This window comes from Cryptotermes secundus, unplaced genomic scaffold (genome assembly GCF_002891405.2).
Source record: "Cryptotermes secundus unplaced genomic scaffold, Csec_1.0 scaffold375, whole genome shotgun sequence".
Taxonomy (NCBI): Eukaryota; Metazoa; Arthropoda; class Insecta; order Blattodea; family Kalotermitidae; genus Cryptotermes; species Cryptotermes secundus.
The window spans coordinates 237,965-263,576 of NW_019731222.1; the positions used below are offsets into that span (position 1 = coordinate 237,965).

General features: G+C 41.5%; 2 protein-coding genes across 3 annotated transcripts in view; one reads left to right on the top strand and one right to left on the bottom strand.

Moving 5' to 3' along the window:
- LOC111866484 overlaps positions 1-25,612 on the bottom strand; it is an 86,963-nt gene that overhangs the window by 44,282 nt on the left and 17,069 nt on the right. Inside the window, exon 2 of one of the 2 annotated variants that reach the window (XM_023855463.2) lies at positions 18,725-18,890. The gene's annotated coding sequence lies outside the window, so the exon portion shown is untranslated. The other variant, XM_023855464.2, reaches the window with a different exon arrangement.
- Positions 16,702-25,612, top strand: part of LOC111866485 — a 30,260-nt gene continuing 21,349 nt past the window's right edge. The window contains exon 1 of the mRNA XM_023855469.2: positions 16,702-16,803. The gene's annotated coding sequence lies outside the window, so the exon portion shown is untranslated. The remainder of the gene's footprint in view (positions 16,804-25,612) is intronic.

Here is a 25,612-nt window from a genome sequence, read left to right on the forward strand (position 1 = left end):
GTAAGGCTGACAACCTTACCGCCATCTGTGAACCGATTGTCTAGAAAATGTGAGAGCCTCAACGTCTCACAACCCTATGGGCCTTCACGGGCTGTTACAGGGATAGCTTTACCTTTAGTACTTTTTACCTAACTCTCTTATCAGATATCACGTTGGTGTATGTCTCTTGAGATTACTGGGTTTTTGGACTTTATCCATCGTTCCGTATTCTAAAAAATACTAAAAAAAAACACACACAACATTTCAGAAACTGGATCTGTTTGAGCCATCAGGCGAGGAATGGTAGACACGTACTCCATTTGGTCTGGTTTTTTTTTTGCTTAGTGGGGGGTGGAGTCAAACTCGGTCCACTCGGCACGGCGGCCACTGATTGGCCTATTGTACCTGCCCCGGGTGATTATGATGATGGAGAATTTGGTGGAATGAAGATTGGCATGGGAAACCGAAGTACTCGGAGAAAATCCGTCCCAGCGCCACTTTGTCCACCACAAAATCCACTTGACAAGACCCGGGATCGAGCCCGGGCCGCCGAGGTGGGAAACCAGCGACTAACCGCTTGAGCTATGGCGCGGCCTCATTGGGTCTCGTTAGTAAAAGCATTTGAAGCAATATGCTACAAGCCGGAAGGCCGTGGGTTAGATCCCCGATGAGGTCACTGATTTTTTTTTTCAATTAACATAATCCTTCCAGCCGCAATATGGCCCTGGGGTCGACTCAGCCTCTAACAGAAATGAGTACTGGTAATCTTCCTGGGAGTAAATGGCGGCCGGCACGTAAGGCTGACAACCGCCAACTGTGAGCCGATTGTCTAGAAAATGTGGGAGCCTCGACGTCTTACAACCCTATGGGCTTCCACGGCTTATTACAGGGATAACTTCTTTTCCTTCTTTGAAGAAAGAGCTAGCCAAAATCACCGTTCTCTAATGTTTTTTAGAGGGCGGAAATTTGGACGAAGTCAAGAAACCAATTAATCCCGAATGTTATACAGTAAGGTCAAAACCTTTTAGAATCTACTTTTAGAAAGATTAACGATCCGGTATATACCCACCCTTTAGGAAACAGGAAAGCCTTATTTGTTCCAGTGTTTGAAGGTAGCATTTTTCGAACAGACCCAACATTGTAGACGTCTCTCACACCTAACCTGAGCTCGGTAACAAACCAAATTTCCGAAATTGTGTGTCCTTTAGTGTTCTTTAGAATACCGGATTATAGATATAAAGTCCTAAAACCCAGTAATTCAAAATGTCGAGTCCGAATATCCTATATAAAACTCTGTGGTTTTACTATTTATATTCCATCAGTTTTAGTTCTCTATTAAAACCAGTAATATCACCTTCGATATTAATATAAACTCAGGTATACAAAGTGCTTAAAGTATTTTTAAAAAAATAATTTTCTATCTTACTCTGGCGTTGAAATCTCTTAGTATTTATCTCCCCTCAAATTTTTATATAGCAGTTAATCAAAATATACCTGAGAAATTACTTTGAGCATTAGCAGACAGACGCAGAGACAGAAAAACGTGGCATTCCCTAATTTGCTTTCGGAAGCGTCTAGAAACAACTAGCCTCTACAGCTTTATCACTAAATGTTCACAATACACATCTATTAGCAAGAAGAACAGCTTCAAGAAAAATAGGAAATACTCACCGAAGAGCAGGTGCAAGGGATAGATATTATTTCAGGAATGGAAAATTACGATGCTAACAAAATCGGACAAGGATCAATTCTCCTTACAAGTCGCGAACATCAATCCGCATTTATTAGGATTGATCTGCCGGGGAGGAAACATCAGTTCGCTTCATCTGCCTGGAAGGTAACATCCACTCCCACTGCGCAGGATTCATCTGCCTAGAAGGTAACATCCACTCGCATTGCGCAGGATTCATCTACCTGGAAGGTAACATCTACTCGCATTGCGCAGGATGCATCTGCCTAGAAGGTAACATCCACTCGCATTGCGCAAGATTCATCTCCCTGGAAGGTAACATCCACTCACATTGCGCAGGATTCATCTGCCTGGAAGGTAACATCCACTCACATTGAGCAGGATTCTTCTGCCTGGAAGGTAACATCCACTCACGTTGCGCAGGATCCATCTGCCTGGAAGGTAACATCCATTCACATTGCGCAGGATTCTTCTGCCTGGAAGGTAACATCCACTCACATTGCGCAGGATTCATCTGCCTGGAAGGCAACATTCACTCACATTGCGCAGGATTCATCTGCCTGGAAGGTAACATCCACTCACATTGCGCAGGATTCATCTGCCTGGAAGGTAACATCCACTCGCATTGCGCAGGATTCATCTGCCTGGAAGGTAACATCCTCTCGCATTGCGCAGGATTCATCTGCCTGGGAGGAAACAGCAATTCTCTGCGTTTGCGAACTGAATTCATTGAATCAGGAGTTTCATGGGAGCAGAAACATACAAAGGTCAAGTGCTGGAGGCAAACGAATTGCGTGGTATTCAGTAAGACGCTGACATGCACATTTAAGTTTTATAGATAGACTGCTGAAGGTTTCGGGTACAGGAAACAGTTAGTAACCTCCAAACAAATACAGTAAACCTTTGTTATAACGGATTAATAGAGGGAGAGGGTGTCCGTTACGCCGATGTCCGCTATAACCGAGTGAAGGGGTATTCACGGAAGTACACCATAGGGTACATAGCCAATAAGCACAGTAAACATACAAACACATAATGTGACTACATAAAAATTTTATACTGGGTTCCTTGTATTTTAAATATTTTTCTAACTACAAACCCTCTTATTGCCTCACCATCTCTAAAAAATCCACAACTGTACACAGCTACAAGATTCATATTTTTGGACATTATCCATCGTCTTGTCTATTTTTTTTAAAGTCCTATTTCTTTTTTAAAACACAGCGTTTCGGAGACTGGATTCTGTCCCCGTCCTCAGGTAAAACCGAAACGTTGTTTTAAAAAAGAAACAAGATGTTTTTTTTAAATAGACAAGACGATGGATAATGTCCAAAAACATATTATTTGTAGTAATTTACCATCGTCACAAACTTTTAGATCTTATTTGTACACAGCCAAATTTTGTCCGTTACATCCGAAGTCCGTCATATCCGGGTCCGTTAGAATGAGGGTTTAAAGTACACAATATTCATAACTTTAAGAATAGATCAAGTTATCTCAGTGCATCACCCTTACCAAGTGAGTTACTCTCAGCTTCTCTATCTTTTAAAACGAGTGTCAATATGATACATTTGAAGTGGTCATCTCAGAAGTTCGCAATGCCTGAAGTGAAATCACAGACACATATGGACACGACAGGATTTTCCCGTCAGGTTTCCTGTCTTTCAAGAATAGATAAAACTGTCCCAAACTAATAGGCCATATAGTTTTTCAAGAAAGCATTTTATTCCAATTTATAGTTTCCAGTTGTGCATGTTATTCGGTCTGTATTCTTTCTTCGTACCTTAATGAAGACTAGAATAATAATAGCAGAATTATTGTCACACATGTGGAGGTACTTTATGGATGTCAGAATTATTCGACTTATATATCCAAATTTGAATAGTGTCATCCGCCATTTGTCAAAAGTCGAAAGATAAATACCGAGATTCAAATAAAGAAACAAGTATTTTACAAAAGAAATATCAGATTTAGTGGAAGTACGCGGCCTCCGTAGTCTTGAGGTAACGTTCCCACCTCATGACTCGTAGTACGCGGGTTCAAATACCCGGCGGAGGTCGTCGAATTTTTAAGGGCGGAAAAATTCAGGGAACAAGTCCTCCGGGAGGGACTTTAAGCCGTGGGTCCCGTGTCGTAGCTTTACGGCACGTAAAAGAACCTCATATCTCCAAAGAGGTCACTGAGCCAAATTACGGACGTTTCCCGCCCAACAGCAGTCTCTAATACCTCCGGTAGATGGGGGAAGCAATATAGATACCTCTCAGCTAGTAGAGCCGGTCTCGCTGGCTGGGCGGGACTGATGGTAAGCACCAGTACCGGTAGGATATAGACACTGGTAGAAATCATAGAGGGAAGCACAATGGACCAATACAGGTCTAAGTGCATGGGGAAACCCACCCTCTCCAATAACTAACTAACTAACTAGTGGAAGTACAGGAGATCAGATGGTACGAAGCTGGCACTGAACCAGCAAACAAATATATATTTTTCTATGGAAAGGGGAATGAAAATCATAAATTAAGTACAGGGTTTTTCGTAAATTGAAGAATCACATCAGCAGTTAAGAGGGTAGTGATAGGATATCATTACACGCTGGTGCGACATCATCGTTCTGAATGTTCATGCCCCAGCAGAAGATAAACTTTATGATATAAAGGACATGTTCTACTAAGAACAAGATAATTGATAAATTCCCGAAATACCATATGAAAATTTTGTTAGATTTCAATGTCAAAGCAGGTAAGGAAGTAATTTACAAACCAACAACTGAGAATGAGAATTTGCATAAAATTATTAATGGTAATGGAGTTCGAGTAGTAAACTTTGTCACATCCAAAAATGTGACTCACAAACGTGCAATGTTCCCAAATCGTAACATTCATAAATTTACTAAGACTTCTCGTTATGGAATGGCTCACAATCTAATGGACCTTATTTTGGGGTTATATCTACTGGTGGACTTAAATTTGAGGAAGAAACTAGTGAAATGCTACATTTGGAGCATAGCTCTGTATGGGGCTGAAACATGGACACTTAGGGCAGAAGATCAGAAACATCTGGAAAGTTTCGAAATGTGGTGTAGAAGGATGGAGAAGATCAGTTGGACCGATTATGTGAGAAATGAAGAAGTGTTAATTAGAGTCAGTGAGCAGAGGAATATCCTACACGAAATAAGAAAACGGAAGGCTAATTGGATTGGTCATGTTTTACGCAGAAACTGCCTTGTAAAAGAAGTTATTGAAGGAAAGATAGAGGGGCGGATAGACGTGACAAAAAGACGAGGAAGAAGACGTAAGAAGATGCTGGACGACCTTGGGGACAGAAGAGGATACTGTCATTTGAAGGAGAAAGCTCTAGATCGCATTAAGTGGAGGAATTGTTTTGGAAGAGACTGTGGACCTGTCGTCTTCACAGATTACTAATGATGATGATGATGATGATAGCTACTGGGTGATAATATAGATATAATAAATAAAAACAAAGAAACTTTAATTGACAATAGTAAGGAGGTTGGTCTAGAAGTAAACACAGAGAAAACTAAGTATATGTTGCTGTCTCGTCACCAAAATGCAGAGCAAAATCATGACATTAAGATAGGAAACAGATGTTTTCAAAATGTGGCACAGTTCAGATATTTGGGAACGACTATGACAAATCAAGACCTGATTCGAGAGGAAATGCTTGCTACCATTCAGTCCTGAACCTTTTGCCTTCTCGTCTGCTTTCTAAAAATGTGAAAATTATAATATATAAAAATATAATTTTGCCTGTGATTTTGTATGGGTGTGAAACTTGGTCTCTGACATTAAGGGAGGAACATAGACTGAGGGTGCTTGAGAACAGGGTGTTGAGGAGAATATTTGGACCGAAGAGAGATGAAGTGACAGGAGGTTGAAGAAAACTGCATAACGAGGAGTTTCACAACTTATACTCTTCTCCAAGTATAATTACAACAATCAAGTCAAGGATGATGAGGTGAGCAGGGCATGTAACACGAATGGGGGCGAAGAAGAATGCTTATAGGATATTGGTCGGAAAACTATAAGGAAAGAGATCACTAGGAAGAACAGGATGTTGAGGGTGAATAATATTATAATGGATCTTAGACAGATAGGACGGGGTGGCATGGATTGGATCAATCTGGCTCAGGATAGGGACCAGTGGAGGGCTCTTGTGAACACGGTAATGAACCTTAAGGTTCCATAAATTAATGAGAAGTTCTTAAGTAGCTGCACAATTGGCGGCTTCTCAACAAGGGCTCAGCTCCATTAAGTTATTTAATATCAGCATGTAATGTGAGGTTAGCGTAATCCAAAAGGGATTCATTTGTACTGATTTCATTGTCTATCTCATACGCAATTTTGCATGAGAAAGGTATGAAGTAAAGTTGTCCCTATGCTTTATTAAGCACCACGCCTTGAAGATGTATGAGTAAAAGTTGAACTCCATACATCTTCAATATCGTCTCTAGATTGAGGTAGGTTGTTAGCTTCATGTCACGGTCGCTTTAACCCCAGAAAAGATGCCCCTGGCACGAATTAGGTAGAGGTATGTGCCCTGATTTCTCGGCCATCCATCTAGTCTCAGTCGCTATTCAGACCGGTGCGGACTGAGCTATCAAGTTTGCAGTGTTTATTTTAATAATAAGTACATTCTCCTGCCATCTACTGAGAAAGGAGAGAACTACATAACTGTGACTCCCCTAATCTGTAGTTTCACAACAGCACGGACTTAAAAGAGTTGAAAACTTCTGTCTTCTGAACCAGACCGCCATGTAATCCGTTAAAAGTTAACCGAAATTTCGGAGGAACATGTCGTTTCCATCTTCGGGGTTGAAGAATAAGTCAAGGAAGAAACCAGCACGAAGCAACAACCTTGCTGCCTGCCTCACTATAACGTATTTAGTAAACGAGTCATTGTAAATTTTGGAACTTTATTATTGTTCATATTTCTGATCCGAACTTAATAATCATATTTACTGTTATAGATAAGCTATACATGGTTCCCTGTAAACTAAGTGCACAAGCTGAACACATCTTGAAACGAATGAGAACTGTTGAAGAACTGCCGACCTATCGCAGCAACTGGAACCACCGGGTGAGTTCAGTCAGTTTGATCACAAGCGATGGTTGAGCAGCGTTTGTGAATCAGTCGACTGCCCTGTGGTCTAGTGGTCAGAGTTCCTGGCTACAGATCCAAAAGCCCCGGGTTCGATTCCCAGCACCACCAGATTTTCTGAGAAGTAATGGATCTGGAATGGGGTCCTCCCAGCCTCGTGAGGATAATTGAGGAGCTATTTCTAGGAAATAGCGGCTCCGGTCTAGAAAACCGAGATTAGCGGCCGTGGGGATCCGTTGCGCTGACCACGCGAATGGCGTTTCTAGAAATGGTATTAGCTGTAGAAAGTTTCGGATCAGGGAATTTAACATTAAGGTGAAAACTGTAGATAAATTGGTACAATTTTTAACATGAAAGAATCCTTCGGAACACTGAACACTCCACGCCATTGTCGACTTGTTTCGGTACGTGGTGACATGTTACGCTTTCCAGGCGTAAGCGTAACATGCCCGCTAGACTTAGAATTCATTGCCCTTCTCTGGCACGGATTACAGATCTTGGCAAACAAAACGCTAACTTCATGACTGCTCTGCCATTTGTCATGTGATTACCCCATTCAATGGCAAATGAGAAAAAAATGATGTCACAATACGTGACACTTATGCTTCCGGCAGTACAATAGCTGCTGTTGCGTCATTAGACGTGCTGGTTGCGTCGTGATGAATAACAGTTAACGGCTCCAACATCAAAGACAGAACAGTTGAATTATACGTCAGCATTCCTTGACACAGCGGATCCTAGTTCTCAAGCTGAAAATCGAGGTATTTTTTTTAGCCAATCAGAAAATCTGAAGGAAACAGACTACTGAAGAGACCTAGGCGTAGATGGGAAGGTAGAATTAATAAATAGAATTAAGAGATAGTGCCTAAAAGAATGTAATGTGAGACCGTTAATTATAGAACTTAACTCGTAGGTGAACTACATCTAGTGGACTATATGTAAACTATTTGGACTTCCATCCGGTCACATTTAACAGTCGTCAAAATGCTGGAGTCGCCCGAACGAGACTAACCAGTTAATGTTAAAATGTGCCTTTTCTGGTTACGAAGTAACGGTTCTTTTCCACACTACTGGTTTTTGAACAGTACACCTAATTACACTAATGAATCACTCCGCAATGTACTGCCACTGTTGGTTTACTCATTGCACTATATTGTCAACAGATGGTTCTGATATCGTTCAAGTTATGCAGGTACTCCTAAATTCCCTTCAGTTTTCATTGCATTCTAACAAAACGGGAACGCAATGTTACGCCTTCGAGGAACAATAATTTTTTATTCATATTCAGAACCCTTAAAGTCCTTTAAGTTTAAATTTGCAAACCTGGCACTGAATTGGTATGCTGACGTGTCTTATACATAAACCGTGTCTTAAAAATATATTCTTATTATACAGAAAAACTGTCACATTTCCAGAAAATGGAAATTGTTATTTGTTTGTTACGTTGTTTAATATACGACAGGGTGAAATACGATCACATTATTTAAACACTTAAAAATACACTGTCGCGTGTATGCGTGACTATAGACGGGGTTTGGATTGGTGACTCGATTCATTGACCAATTACAAGTCGTAACTACAAATAACTACAACACTATCGCTCATTTCCACACTTTAAAAATCACTACACGCTACGTCGTCTCAAGGCTATATTGTCTTCGCTAGACGTTTCCAGGCAACCGCTTCTAACAGTGGAGAGTTGTTTCATTAGTTCAACTGTTATTAATGTGAGACAAACTCGGACGCATGACATTATAAAGACCATTTTACTTATCACACACGGGAAAATTACGCTAAACGTCATTCTAGATTTGGAAGCTAATTACTATGTGTTTACTCCTTTGCATGATGCGCTCTCTATCAATGCAGGTCAAACTGATAACTGAAACGTCACGCTACTAACCTTGACTAGAGAACTCATACGCCTGTCAGCCAATATCCAGTACTGAGCAATGTTTGCACAACCTATATACCGCTGATATTACTACAGTGTTATTTTTGTACATATATAGAACTCTGCTACCTCCTCTCAATGATTGCCTGTTCTTAAATCTTACATGCTATAGCTCTGTGATATTAATAGGCGTGTATTACAGATACGATAGTAAAAACTTGCATTGAACTGAGATTGTAATTTATCGGAACTAAAACAATATGTAAAATTATCTTCAACAAACGGAAACTGTTTAACGGGGAAATATAAATAAAAAAATTAGTTTTTTTATTGCTAGTGTGGTGGGACTAAGTCCCTTGTACTGTGGCCACTTCTGGCCTATTGTACCAGCCCCAGATGATAGGTGAGGATGATTGTGGAGCAATTGGTGGAATGAAGATTGGTAGGGGAAACCGAAGTACTCGGAGAAAACCTGCCCCAGCCCCACTTTGTCCACCACAAATCCCACTTGACCAGACCCGGGAGCGAACCCGGGCCGTCGCGGTGGGAAGCCAGCGACTAACCGCTTGAGCTATGGCGCGGCTAAAAAATGAGGTTAGTTGAAAATAATAGGCCCTACTCTTTAATTTTTGTCTTCTGGTCGTGTAATTCTGGTTTTTATCTCTCTTCGGGTAATTTTCATGCGAATTATATTCCATGGAGTAAAGTTAAAGCTGTTCCTGTGCTTCATTAACCCTTTAAAGTACGTTTAAAAATTCTAACTTCTTTTGCCCTCAAGAATATATTTGTGTGTTTCGTGTGATTCTTAGAACAGACAGCGATTATTTCCCTAAACAGCATTAACTGACTGGTCATTGGAGTGGAGAGGGAATGTGATTTCTGTGAGGTAGGAATGAAGTGTTTTAAGTATTATTTACATGAACTTCAGGCTTTGTAAGTTAAGTTGCATGCAGTGATGACGTAAAAGGAGTAGGAGTAAACTTTTGCACATCCTTAACCTCAGAACTCGATGGAGGTGAGTGGTCAGCTTCATGCTTTAGCTGGGTTGGCGAAGGTTAAAATCTCAGACTGTGCTGGGAATCGAACCACAATATTCCATCCTATAGCCCAATCGCTGCACTAAGAGAGGCATTAAAGTTCCTTAATTTAAAACTATACGTTTTAATATTCATTTTCTGTTCTCAGTTGAACGACAGGTGCGCGCAGGTCAGTCGGCGCAGACCCTCCCCCACAACCCGCGCTCAGCTTCAAGTAATGGTGCCCCGTCGTTATAGTGATGCAATACAATTTAATCCAAATCTCCTCCATGGGTTTCATATATTTACTAGATTATTTGTAGTTCGCACTATGACGCTGTTTGTGACCCAAGACTATATCGTCTACTGATTGGATGAGAGTAAATGATGAACTGGAGAGGATGGGAAAGGAAGCGGTCGTACTGTTCCATGAACTGTCTGGTCAGATTGATGAAAACCAAGGAAATCTTAGTCGGTTTTACAGGCTGAGATTCGAACCCCGTATATTCCAAATAAACTAAAAATCATTTTATTTAAAACGCGCCTTCTATATGTAGTTTCTGAGCATCGAGGTGTAGCGATTAGTACTCTGAACCGTAAGAGGGAGGTCCCGGGCCCGAAACTCGCTTACATTGACTGCAGTCTGCCGAGCGACAGCCTCTGTGGTCTAGTCGTCAGAGTTCCAGGTTCGATTCCCGACGCCACCAGATTTTCTGAGAAGTATTGGGTCTAAAACGGGGTCCACTCAGCCTCATGAGGATAACTGAGGAACTATTTCATGGAAATAGCGGCTCCGGTATAGAAAACCAAATTAACGGCCTTGGGGATTCGTTGCGCTGACCACGTGACACCTTCTATCCGCTGAAGTTGTTGCTCTTCGTCGACATGGGCCGTGCCATAGCTCAAGCAGTTAGTCGCTGGCTTCCCACCGCGGCGGCCCGGCTTCGATCCCGGGTCTGGTCAAGTAGGATTTGTGGTGGACAAAGTGGCATTGGGGCAGGTTTTCTCCCAGTACTTCGGTTTCCCCTGCCAATCTTCATTCCATCAAATTCTCCATCATCATCATCATCATCATCATCATCACCATCACCCGGGTCAGGCTACAATAGGTCAATCAGTGGCCGCCGTGCCGAGTGGACCCAGTAGGACTTCCCCCCGCCCACTAAGCGAATTTTAGAGACGTTTTTCACTTTTGTACAGTCTCGGCTTTGTAGTTTAGCCGCACCGTGCACTGGCGCATTGAAAATGTTACAACATGTCGGTGTACATTGAAGCCACAATCGTCAGAGTATTGGAGTGGAAATACAAGTATTAATGAATAACCTGTTCTTGCACAGCAAACATCATGATCTGTTGTGGATCCCTCCCTCTTCAGCCCTTCAACACTCTCACTCTTCGAAAGAAGTTTTTTTTTAATTGTAAGAAAAAATGTAAATACAAAAGAGGCCAAGGCAATGCCCATCCGGCCTTTCGAAAGAAGGGTTGTGTCTTAGCACCTGGTTCCATCTAGTAGTGGCGCGGACAAGTGGATGAAGTTGCAACCCGATGTGCTAGAAACTACGCTCTACGCATGCGCAAACATTTACTTCCGCTGCTGCGCAAACGTATCAGGCGACGGCCTTCTGTCTCACCGGCCATTTTGAAGATGGCGACAAGAATGTACGGGGGAAATGTTGGAACAGCTTCAACACGCGCGACCACACCCCAAAAGCCGAAATTACATATTAGATACAGGACGTGGGAACCGACAGCTAGTTTATCAGTTTGCGTTGGAACTTCCTGTGAATCTGATTTCTCACGGATCTAACATCTACTCAATGCACTGAATGCTTTGATAGTTGGGCAAGAGATAACAAAGCCCTATTCTGTGGAAAAGATGAGTCACGTCCGATACAAGAAATTGTGACGACCTTACGCGTGGATAATGACGAATGGTAACTTGCAGTAATTAACACAACAGGATAATGACAGAGGTGATGATAAGGTGATCACGAGACATGGTGGAGGCGCTTCGTTGCAAATGGATATTATTATACGATGAACACTGTAACGATGATAACGGATGCTAGGCGGTTATTCGACTAATTAAAATGATGCTATATCAACTCTTTCCGAGTTCCTGGCTACAGATCCAGAGGTCCGGTTTCGATTCCCGGCGCTACCAGACTTTCTGAGAAGTAGTGGGTCTGGAACGGGGTCCACTGAGCCTCGTGAGGATAACTTAGGAGCTATTTCAAGGAAATAGCGCCTCCGGTCTAGAAACCCGAGATTAACGGCCGTGGGGATTCGTTGCGCTGACCACGCGACACCCTCTATCCGCAAAAGTTGGCACTAACTTTGTCGACAAGCGGCGGTCGCTCGGTCGGTATAGTTGGCTTACGGACTACAGGCCACGGATTTTTAATTATTCTTTCACTCTAGATTTAGTTATTTTGTATTGTGGACTAAGCCGTATTAAATTATTTTAATTTTAATCTGGAAATTTGGGGTTTTATTTGATAAAGGACAGGAATTACAGTTTTTACAAAGTTATCTGTGTCACACGTGTCGTCACTTCACTCCGTTCTGCCTGCCATGATACAACGTCATGGGGCATCTCACGATTACGTTCCTGGGGGGGGGGACGGGTGTTAAATTGAATAACAAGGAAAATATCACAATTTTATTCCGTTCTTAATTCAATCCTCAAAACAAATCTGTTTCATTGTAACAGAGTATCATATTTTATGAATTATAGCTATGTTAGTATATTTTCAGGCGTCTGTTGGAAGTTAACGTTGTACTTGTAATAAGTTAGGTCACTTTCATCCACATAATGTTGTGTTGTAGCAGCCTGGTGCACTCCTCTCTACTTGCTATCTACGCGTTCACTGCGACCTACGTGCAACTCGCACTAAAAGTTTTAAAATTCAAATTTTAAAGTTTTTAAAACTCTCAAGGTGTTTCTAGTTAGTCTCTATTTGACACATCTATTCCGTAACATATTTAATAAATCAGTTGTATAACATGTTTCAGCCTATTTGGCCATCATCAGGTACAATAAAATTGTTGGAGAAATTGCTGAACTGCTGTGTACTGTCATATGTATTTCGTGTCGATATGTTTTTCTTAATTTTAAATTTAAAACCCCAGATATAATTTCGTTTATGTAGGATTACTATATTGTAGACTGGTATATTTTTCTGGTGACGTGTTCACTTCCGTTATGTCATGTGTGGATGATTTAGTCATCCAAATTGGCGCTTGACAGATTACTGATGAATGAATAACGTCTGCAGTTCGAGCGCGTCGCTGCGCCGTTAAACAGACTAAGTGACAAACGTCACAATATGCTATGCATGCTCCATTCTCCTGCCTTTTCTATTCACCAAGCGATATTCATCAGTAGTATATTAGTTGATACAGCGTCTTTAAATGCCAATAATCAGAAGGATGGTTGGAGCAGAGTTAACCTGAACACATTCTTCGGGAACGGAAACAAAGCATTTCAGTTGTAACTTTCAATCTGTTGAGAGTGTGGCAAGGAATAACGGCAAACCCGCTAAATCCCGGAGAAGAGAAGAGAAGAGACGAGAGAAGAGAGGAGACGAGAGAAGAGACGAGACGAGAGAAGAGAAGAGACGAGAAGAGAAGAGAGAAGAGAGAAGAGGATAAGAGGAGAAGAAGAGAAGAGGAGAAGAGACGAGAAGAGATGTTGGGGCGTAGGGAGAGACAGTATATTCTGGAAGGAGGGGGGGACACCATCCTGCTTTGAAAGCTCCCGCTCGCCCTTTCGGTAGAGGTACGCCTGAAAGACGGCAAAACGTTGGGAAGTGAGGAATTTGCTAGCAACTTCGCATTTTCACTAGGCTCAAGAGAAACCATGGAAGACACTGATCGAGTTGGCCGGTCGCAGAACTTTCCGGATACAAACTGACTTCTAGGCAGAAGCCCGGCATTTGAATACACGAACCTTAACATTATTCCATCCAGAGTTAGAATTACTTTACGACTGGCGGTTTACCGTTAATCAGTTCGTCTTAGCGCCATAAGCCCCTTGAGACTCACGATCAGAGATTCTTTTTTTACTGAACCCTTGGGGTCATAGTCCTTATGTAACGTCCTCTCTGACGAGAGGTTTGTTTCTTATGAATAGGCTTGACCTTTGTCTAGTGTACATATCGAACACATAGCATGTTATTGCAAATTCTTCATTTTACATTATGTACAAGTCCTCTATCAGTCCAGACTTTGCAAAGCAAATCATATCTATCTTACGTGTATTTAGCTTATGCTACAACGGCAGCGTAGTCACTTGAACGGTCGTAAGCTTGATCGCCTCCAAGTTTAATCCTCTTAGTCCATATTTTATGTGCATTAAACTATATTTAAAATTCAGTTCGTACCTCACAGAAAACACCTCGTCTCCAATAAGAGTAATCATTTAATGCTGCATAGGAAAATAATCGCCGGTCACAATAGCCGGCGGTTTAAGGCATGTACTGTCTTCGCTGTCTCCCACGCTGGGATCTTGGGTTCGAGTCCCACTCAAGACATGGATGTCTGGTGTGTGAATGCGCTTATTCTGTGTTTAGGTAGCGGCCTTCTGACTGGCTGATCACTCGTCAGAGGAGTCCTGCCGTCTGTGAAAAATGATTACGGAACTGGATAAGAGGCCTGGGCCCTGAATAGACCGGAAGAGCCACTGGAGAAACAGTAAGGAAATAATCGCTGTTGACTGAGAATTATACGAAATAGAAGTTTACTATTTTTGGATGTTAAAGCATGTGGTATATACAGCACTCAGTGGGCTTCCACGGACGAATTTGTGTGGAATCTCATTACGTCATTACCTTCTGTTTTCGTTCGTGTCGTCACCAACGTATGAGTCGCCCTGTACCGGAACACTGATCCAGTACACGCTACATAGCGATGACATCATCGCAGTGACGTAATCAGTGGGAAGAACACGTGACGATGCGTGTAGTAGTACCGAGAAATGCACGTATCGGGAGACTGATATAAACGCAACAAACAACATAAAATATTGACTAATCGAAAATAAAAAGTCACATAATAAATTAGCAATTAAATGATGGGCGGTTGGACGTGAACATGAGCAATACAATAAGTAAATGAAATTCCAAGGCAGAGAAAGGTAAAGTTATCCCTGTCCACGTCATGAAGACGTGAGAGGAAGTGGAGGTATAGATCCACCATTCTTGACCTTGGCACTAGATTGATCCGTGTGTCCAGTTCCACGCCCCAGCCGCTTTATCCCAGGGAAAGAGCCCCTGCTACTCATTGGATAGGAAGTTGGGTGCGTCTGGACGCTGCTGAGATTGCCCCTACTGAGATTCGAACCCATGCCGTACAGTCAGTAACCCATCGCTACACAAACTGAGCTATCCCGGCTCCAAATGATACCCCAACAAGACGGAAAATGATAAATATTGTGCAAAATAAATAGAAACAAAATTAAAATATGGCAGGGTGACTAATAAATACGTAAATCAAACAGAGAAAGGGTAAATACGCTATCTGCATATTGTCGACTTAGTTTTATCTACAATTCTTATCATTTTCAGGTTATCAATGTATTCATTCCCTTAGCTCATAAGGAATTTGTTCTGCCTTCCATATGCAAATGTTCATGTTTCTAACATTGTATCCTTGTTCACGCTCTTCCACTAGGTGTGGAGACATAACCATTTGGGGCTCAGGAGACAATATCAACAATATAAAATATAAACAATTAATGAAACAAGAAAGCAAAGCAGGGAAGAGTGACTGAAAAAGCAACTCGCAGTCCTGTGTTCATATCATGGGCTTGACGCGATGATTACAGAAGGCCTAGCATGACGGGCCGCTACACAGTAATGGACAGAAATCTCCCATCAGGGCTTACAAAGTTTCTGAGGCGAAAGGCATAAAACAATTTTCGAGATTAGGCCATCCAATAAATTATTAAAATAAGTTAAGGAATGAGTTTATTAGCACAGATAGACAAGGTGCTACAACCACGTCATGAAGACATACTGGGGAGTGGAGATATAGCTCCACGAACTCTTAACCTCGGAATTAGATGGAAGTGATTGGTCAGCGTCACACTCCGGCCGGTATACCCCCAAGATTGAGACGTCGTCAAAATGAAACCCGCCAATTCATGACAATTTTTCAGGTATGAAACAGTCCAGATTTAGGTACACGCAATTCTGTGACGTCATGTAACTAGTCACATGAGTTACAAGTGCTGGTACGTGCCCTTTTTTAGCAAACATATGGGAGGACGATACCTGACTGACAACTACGGCGAAGCATGCTGATTGTGAAGGACGCGTTGCTAAATGTTTCCTTGTAGATGTCTCTGACTGCAGTCTTGTATGCTGCTAACTAACATCCATAAACGTAACTATCTTTTGAGATGTAACACCATTGCAGTTTTGTATAAGTTTACCAATATAATCATGCAATTAACAGCGTTCCCTCTTGTTAAAATCTTCTTGCGTTCAAATATTATTTTTTCAGGCAGCTTCTTTTAGAATATGTTTAGAATGCACTGAGATCTTTCTGCGAGGTTTTAATTACGTTTTACTGTATATGCTACCTGTCCAGCCCATCTCAACCTTTTCCCTTTAGTCATCCTAACAATACAATATGTGATTTTCACCCCTTGTCTTGCGTTCCGATATTCTCCTCAAAACTGCGGATTCAAAACCCTTTTCTATTTTTATTTCTGTAATAAAACTGCGAGAATATTGTCAGAGTCTCATTTCAGACAGTTCGAACCGAAGACATTTCAGAGTCTGAGGTATATCAATGTGTTATTAAACAAAAATGGTGCGTCGTTAAATAGTTCGCATTAATTAGCATTCCAACATAAGTTTTATTATTTTAATATCATTTCTTGAATGGGAACTTGAAATGTTATTTCTCCAATTCTGTTAGTTTACGTTTTGCTGTTTATGAATCATCCTGTAACTTGACTACGCATGCGCGTTGAATGTGTGTCAGATTCAACTCCATGGCGTGGGTTTTATAAAAGTCGGCTTCAGTCGTTGGCGTGCGTCTATTGTTTGTAGTTGAGGAAAAGTGCGCGTTCAGTCAGCCAAAAATACGAGTAAAAGGTAAGCTTGATATTTAAGTTGTAACTACACTCGCATGTATTACAGATGAATTTGATGTGATATCAAGTGACAGGGACGAACACATCTCACCGATCCTTAAAAAGAAGAGTAGAAATAGCGTATTTTAATGTACTGTTGTAGAAGAAAATGGTAGATCCTTGTTATACCAATATATTGTATATATGAAAGGGTAAGCTTGCCTCTGTGCTTAATTAAGCACCACACCATAAAGACGTGTGGGGAAATGGAGGTGTAGCTCACTATTCGTGACCCGAGCACTAGATGGTGGTGGGTGGTCAGCTTCACGCACCAGCCGCTTTACCCCCGAGGGAAATAACCCCGCGGTACCCATTCTGTAGGAAGCTGGGTGGATCCCAGACTCTGGACGCCGTGGAATAGATCATCTCTTGCCCTTAACCGGGAATAGAGCGTCGGCCGTCTGGCCCCTAGCTCGTCGCTGTACAGCTCCATGTTTGCATACATACACACACATAATAATGTGAAACAATCCAGAGAGACCATATAAATCTGAAATGTGAACATCCCAAGTCTGAATACCTGCAAGAGGTCAAGCAAAATGTAATCTTGGAAAGGCGTTTTCCTGTAGTGGATTTCAGTACACGTTTTGAGAAGTTTCATGTGACGTCCACAAGCTTTTACTTGTTTGGTGGTTGGGGGCGGTGCGAGAAGGGTATGGGAGGGGTGTTAACTGTATAGTAAACCCTCGTTATAACGGACAAAATCCGGGTGTGTAGAATTGTGAATTCTTAGAGATGTCAGAGGTACTTAGAAGGTTTCATAGTTAGAAAACTATGTAAAATAATAATAAAAAAAGAATCTCAACATAAAAACCTTTTATGTATTCGCATTATGTGTTTCTATGTTTTTTTATTGCTAGTGGGGTGATACTTAATCCCTTGTACTGCAGCCACTTCTGGTCTATTGTACCACCCCCAGATGATAGGTTAGGGTGATTGTGGAGCAACTGGTGGAATGAAGATTGGCAGAGGAAACCGAAGTACTCGGAGAAAACCTGTCCCAGCGCCACTTTTTCCACCACAAATCCCACTTGACCAGACCCGGGATCGAACCCGGGCCGCCGCGATGGGAAGCCAGCGACTAACCGCTTGAGCTATGGCGCGGCCCTGTTTCAATGTTTACTGCGTGTGAACTGCATAGTGAGGAGCTTCATAACTTATACTCTTCTCCAAGTATGGTTAGAATGATCAAGACAAGGAGAATGAAGTGGGCAGGGCATGTAGCACGAATGGGGGAGACTAGGAATGCATATAGGATTTTGGTCGAAAAGCTAGAAGGAAAGAGACCGCTTGGAAGACCAAGACGTAGATGAGTGGACAGTATTAAAATGGATGGGATCGTATGGATTGGATTGACCTGGCTCAAGATAGAGACCAGTGGAGGGCTCTTGTGAACACGGTAATGAACCTTCGGGTTATATAAAATGCTGGGAAGTACTTGAGTAGCTGCAGGATTGGCGCCTCCTCAAGAAGGGCTCCGCTCCACAAATAAGTACGTTTACTGCGTGTGTTGGCTTTGTATCCTGTGATGTACTTCCGCGAATGTCCCTTCACACGCACACGCTTATAGCGTACCTCAGCGGTAACTGGCGCTGTTTCTCCACCTACTAGTCCGTTATAACGAGGGTTAACTGTATTTGGGCGAGCAAAGCGAAGCTCTGCAGTGGTGGTCAGTTTTTGAAAAAGGATAGCTATGAAAAGGGCCCCCCACTGCTGAAAGCTACATATATGTAGATGTATGTAGACTTACCTTCAGAACACAGAACACAGCAGACTCTCTTTTAGGGTAGGGTCCAGTGGCGACTGCTGTACTTGTATACGCGTTAATGAACCTTCGGATTCCGTACAAGATAGGGCACTTCATGGACAAGTGAGCTACTTACTAGCTTCTGAAGGAAGTACTTTGCTCCTTGATGTTGATAAGTTGAACCAATATACTACACGCATTATACGCGTGTAGGAGTTGCTACATAAGCGACGCGTGGGATGGCTGAGGGAGTTCGGAGCCGTTGAAAACGGGCTTCAGGACACAGTTGGGAGACTGGACCCCTGCAACGGAAACAGAGGTGTTTTATGCATCCTGTTGTGTATCACTATATGGTATTATTATATGGCCCTCAACACAGCAAATTCCAAATAAATAAATATTACTGTACTAACATTTATTTATTATCTGCTACATGTTTCGATCCAGCTGGGACATGATCAGGCAGTTTTTATGATATATCACTCGTTATTGAATTGTGTTTCTAATATGGATCCATATCAGTAATTATATTAATATAAATTTCGCTGCCATTTCTATTTCACATGTTATTAAATTGTAATATTAGTCATAAAGATTAAAACTTTAAAACGATGTTTCAAATATCTGTCAGAATGCAAACTATATTTATATGTCTTTCGTTTTGTTCCTCTCTATACACGACATGTTTCGGCCCCAAACGGCCATCATCAGGTGTATACACTCACGTATCTGTTACACTGCACTTATTTATAACATTTAAAATTTAAAAACACAGGTCTTCCTGATTGTTCTTTTCGTTGTTATTACCAAAATCTACTTTGTTGATATCTTTGTTATTTACACGCGTCAATTTTGATTTCTCTGAATTAGCACTTATAAAATCTTCAGTTCTAATTTTGTATCCTTTAAAAAATTTTCTCTAAATTTTAAATTTAAAATCGTCAGGGTTACTCGCCCTATGTCTATAGTGCTGCAGCGGCTTCTTCTTGTTTCTAGTATTGTACAGGTGTTATTCTGTGTAGTCTCCCTGTGTGCGTGCCGCTGCTTATCTTTACTACGTGTGTAGTAGTAGTAGTGTAGTGTAGTGTATAAAGGAGAACAAAACGAAAGACCTATAAATATAGTTTGCACTTAGGACGGAGTTATGTATCGTATAAAGTGCAACAGGATGCTTAAATATAATATTGTATGTCTGAATATTACATTTTTTAGTGTTAATTAATTGCAGTACACAACACACAACGCGTAAGACACATCCGACCAAAAGCATACACAACCTCAAGTTGACGATTCCCATCACCGGGACGAATCAACAAGAAGGAGCCAAATTTTATTTCAAATGTTTTAAGCTTTTAAATATTTTAACATTGACGGCTCAATTTGAGGGCATTCTTTGGATGGAATGCAAGAGGTGTACATGCATTCAACGTTACTAGAAAGTGTTGTGCTTTTACACTCCGACATCTGTAGCAGATCACGCAGCTTACATACTGTGTACAATACAACGCCAGTGGTTTCATGTGTTTGTAACGTGCCTCTGATGATGGTTTCTTTTGAACCGAAACATGTAAGGCGAGTGAAATAAATAAGTGACCTAAGAACGTTGTTACACTCGACGGATTATTCATTGACAATTTGTGATTGATAGTGTAACGGACCAAATATGAAACAATTCAAATTATTTAATTAACTTTACACTGAAGTCATTTTGAAGTGATACAAATGTCCGTGGTGATTCGCAGTAGTGTGGAGGGTAGTTTTTTATCGTGGGATTCTGAGTTTTTTTTAAATATATGTTAAGTGGACGGTTACGGTTACTCACGCGAAGGGGGTGCTAAGTTCTACTTACATGTGCGTTTATTTTCTGTGGTGTCTGTAGCCGTGGTGAAATTATTGTGTATGTTGCATATGTTGTATCTTGCGTGGGGATATTGTGTTTGATCCTGTTCTGTGAGTACTAACTGATGTTTAATCAGAAAATTATTGTAAAGATTTATAACAAATGGCGTTACGAGACGACATCCCTTGTTTGGGTAGAATGGGATTAGGGCCTCATTACTCCAGTTCTCTCACCCTCTAACTACCCTTCCCCCACTAGATGAATAATGTAAGGTTAGAAACAGTTCCAGGGAGATAATTGTCACAAGAAACAGTAGCTTTAGAAACTCAGATCGTGAAGGGCTTGATTTTTAGGTGTTCTTTGTAAAGTAAACTGCAACGCATTATGTAGAGGTCTTGTCTGCCCTTGCAGTAGTATGAGGGCCCAAACAGACGGGCAGATTTTATTAAAAGTTGGTATGGTAGGCCTTCAGTATATGCTGTTGGATTATTTCAAGTTCCAGACATATTAATTTTATAACAGCCTGTCTGACGCAAGACCGTAAACCGTTTCAGCAGATTGTGTGGGACACTTCCATCAAAAGCCTCGTTTACTTATGACTCTGTATTCCCTACACGTTTCCAATATATTACAACATTTGGGGGGGAACCTACTGCCCTTATCTTCAGCACGAAGTCAGCATAACTTATCCAGAATTTAATTTAACTCGAGATAAACACAGCAGAGTTATACCTGACTTACTGTATACGACTGGGGAGGGGGGAGAGAAATTTTTGTTAAACGTCATATGTCTGTCGTGGGCGGATATTAAAGGAATTGGCAATTTCCAGTATTTATGTGTTTACGGATACTGGAATTCTCTGTGGCAACGACGCGCTCTTGCCGAAATGCCATGCGGAAGATTGCCGTCAGTTTGTGCTTGGCAACTATAGAACGCCTAGCAGTTAGCAATCGATCGAGGGGTGTGGCTGTGAGCGTAAGAATACCAACTTGAAGGTTTCGGGGGTTGGTTTTGTTTGTTTCTTAGGTTGAAGTTCGTAATTGTTTATCTGAAGAGCTGTTTACGTTTACAGTCAGTATGGATTGATTTGAAATTGTTATCACTAGTGATACATTATCATGGAAGTTTTACATCGCGTCGTATGATTACCGTAGTGCACTGTAACCGTACGTCCCTCGCTAAAATTATTTAATTAAGGGCATGACAAATTCATGCAATGTTTCACACCCTGAGAGACGCTCCTCCGGCGAGATACAATCCCGGGACCGTCTAGTTGTAATTCAGCTATTGTCCTCCTTAAGCTTAGGGTGTTACTATTGTCCCTAAAGTCGCCTGTTTGCTCCTAGTGTCATAAACCCATGGGCCGACATTGTGGGAGACCTGCCAGGAGTGGTCTTGGGTTCCCTGCTCGTGTGCCTTGAAGACCTAAAAAGGTTTATGATGGACATCTCGAAAATTACGAATGTAGGTCAGATGTCGGGCTAGACCCTTGGCTTTCTCTTGTCATTTTCTTGTTTTGTTTTATACCCACTGGGGGACTTGTAAAGAGAGGGCAGTCGGTTATAGAGAGCGGAGGAGGACGGCTGTTGAAATGTAGACAGGGAACAGAGAAGTGTTTTACAGTAGGGGTAGTGAGTAGGATGGACGGAGCGGCTAGCTCGGAGGACTAATGTAAAGATTGATCACCGCACGAAATTTTACATTAAGACTGCAATACACGGTGTGTTCTGGACCCCACGTTTCATGAACCCCGAAGTGTGTTCCACTCCCCTATCCGAAGCACCCGTATCCTAAGATAAAGAAGTCAGCTCGAGCAATAGTGGCAGCAGTACGGAGGAGGTCGGCTATAGTACTACAGTAAAACCTGCCTTAAACGGACCCTTTATTAAACGGAAACCTGGCTTCAGCGGAAATTTTTTCTGTTCCCTTGAGATTCCGTTTAAGACAGGTTTTACTGTATTTCCCATTCTTTATACTTTCACTGCCATTGTCGCTTTCATTGTTGTGATGACCGTAATAATGTTTGGCGAGGAGTACAAATCGTGAAGCTCTTCAGGATGCAGCTTCTCCCATCCTTCGGTTCCCNTAGGGAATTAAATGCAGTTTAAACGTGACTTAGGACGGAACAAATTCTGAAATCTGACACTAGCAAGTAAAGTAAACCTATGCCGAATCATATAACAGTGCGTTATCTTATTTCCGCCCAATAGTAGAGGCATAATACTGAAATAGACGACCAATTTTTTTTTCGAGATATGAGGATCTCACGGCAGTGGCTTGAAAATAAGTGCTCCACGTACCACCGAAACGTCGGTAAGATTTACCAGACTACGTGGTATCACTCCAGAAGACGGTAGTAATCTTTGCAGGTGTTACCTGCAGCCTGTCTCTTTCTAATTTGATGGTGTGAACGTTCTTTTTAATTAATTCGAGGTTAATTATATCAGGTTGTATTTGATATAGCAAAGTGGTGTGCCTATCAACTTTGAGTTACGTTTCTCTGAGTTATCCAGTCGTGATAACAAATACGCATCAGTTCCTGTGCTGCCCTTGTTTAAGATGAAATTAATATCTTGAACCCAATGTAAGTACACAATGATTTGAAATAGTGTTCAGAAACTGGAAAATAATAACTTTCTGTGTAGATTCGAATCCGAGACTATTCTGCAGTAACATCATTTCGCAGCTCCACAAGGGACGTCAAAATAAAAACACCCTAAACAGATAGGCCACAGAAATATAGTTTTTTTTTTTTTACGATTTCCGCTGATGGCCATGGGGCACTTAGATCTGTGTTCGATAAATGTACATATTTTTACGTTAAGACGTAGAGAAAAATGGCGACGAATTTGCGGATTTTCTTATTTTTCCTTCTACCCTAAAGATGGAGGCGATACGTTCCTCCGAAACGTCGGTTAACACCACATCTACACGGTACCACATCCCAGAAGACTGCTTTCTTCAACTTTATGCTGGTTTCTTGCTTGGCATATATTTCGACTCTGTAGATGGGGCAAAATGCTCCTCCGAAACGTCAGTAGACTTTCAGCGGAACACACAGGGTTATATCCCACAATATGAATCATTAATAAACAAATAAACACGCAATAAACAGAACTAAATAAATAATAAACGAAAAATTAAAACAAGGGCGAAAAAAATCCTGTACATTTTTTCATATTTTTTGAAAATTTAAATAAATTCAGATTGAATGGTAAAGAACAAGTAATGCAGTAAATCTGGTTGAAATTAATTGGTTATAGGTACTGCAGTTCATAAGTAATTTGCCCAGTTCAGAGTCCGCACACGATATACTGGTGTAGGGGCATCACGTCTCTGCCTCTCAGAAGGCAGAGAATTGGAGGGAAACGGCAGATGAATTCATGCTGCTTCAAAATAAGCACAGCCCTTTACAACGCATGCGCATTCATGCGGGAAGCGTACAAAAAAAAAAGAAGAAAGTAAGAAGAAGCCGTTGTTGTAAGGCTCCCTAAAACAAGTGAAAAGCGACCACGCCTTAAACACAAAGCAGCCTGTGTTTTGGGACGCGAGGTATAAAAGAATTTGTTAACGGTTCCCATGCGGTCCGGCAGATTTCGACCATCTGCCAACACTGTACGAACTTCTTGGGACAAAACTCTCCGTTCACAATTAATAAACTGCATGAGAAGGTATCTTGTAACTAAAATATTTTAATCCATTTTCCTCAGTTTCCAGGAGACCTGGACGGTCGCGGTTTCATTCTCCGCAGGGACGCGAATGGGTCCTACCTAGCGCCCTAACTGATAAGTAACGGAGGTCCTTTCCTCGGGGGCAAAGCGGACGGGGCGTGAGGCTGATCAGTTACCTCCATCTAGTGCCGAGATCAAGAATGGTGGTACTATACCTCCCCTCCCCGGTACATGTCAGTTTTGTTATATTAAGGTAAATTTTCCTAAACAACTACAAACTGTACAGTTCTGAAATTTGCTAGACACGGATTTCTGTAACTACTGTTATCTTTTCTTGGGAAAATACTTGTAAACAGATTTCTTACCATTTTTTATTCTCAAAGAATATCTCAACATTTGCGGCAGAAAATGTGTCAAGAATGTAAAAAAAAAATCAGTACATACAGAAAGCCCATAAATACCAAATTTCAAGGCTGTAGAATTTGTAGTTGTTCAGAGAAAATTATCTTAATATGACAATTAACATTTCGATAAGGCTTACCAACCTTCCTGTAAAATATCTATCAGAATTAAAGCTTCCCTAGCTTCTCGGTTGGTCAGCCTGGCGATCCGCAACAAAAATCAAAACGTTTCCCAGGCCGTCTGTGTGTGTATCATCAGGGGAATTACGTGATGGATAACGGCAGTGATTTGGTTTACAGGCCTGTATTTTCACAAATCCATGGTCTCCGATATGGTATGGCCTCGATACGTAAATATTCATAAATCAAAGAATATCATATAATTTCTCTGTTGAAGGAGACAGAGATCGTCTCCGAAAAGTTGGAATTCTTCGCCGGATTGATGAAACTTATCGACTGAGATGATTTGATTAGCTCAGAGCATCTAAACCGCGTTATGTGGCGTAAGATTCTGTTTTTATATATGAACATTGCTTATTCACGTCTGATAAACTTTACCCCGCGTGTGGGTTTATTAATCACCACATAATCATCTTATTACAGTCCGCCCAAGTCTGAAATTCTTGGCCTGACTCTGATGACGCTATGATGATGTAATAATTGACACTTCCTTTCACTCTGTACGTAAAGAAGAGACCCAGCAGGCTATGCGTGGCGTGTATTCTCTTCTGAGTTCCCTTGTGAAGGACTTGTCCAATTGGTTGCGCTTTCGGGGAGTGATCAAGCATTGGGCCAGCCATTTATGCGTGTTGCTGTGATTTCTTTCCGAGAATCGATGATATAATCGAGACTTCCGCCCTTTCCTCTTGTACATTTTCATACGAAAGGTCGAAATTGGGATGAGAGCTGGGGTCCAGTTCTGCTTACTGAGTAGTATGTGGGTTGCAAGGTCTAAGGGAAGAGCAAATGTAATTTTCAAGAGCCCGGTCTTACGTTCCTAAAAAAAATGTTAGGGCATAATTTCGTTCACACATATACGTAAAAATCAGAATATACAAAGCTATAATTTTGCCAGTGGTTCTGTATGGGCGTGAAATTGGTCTCTAAGGGA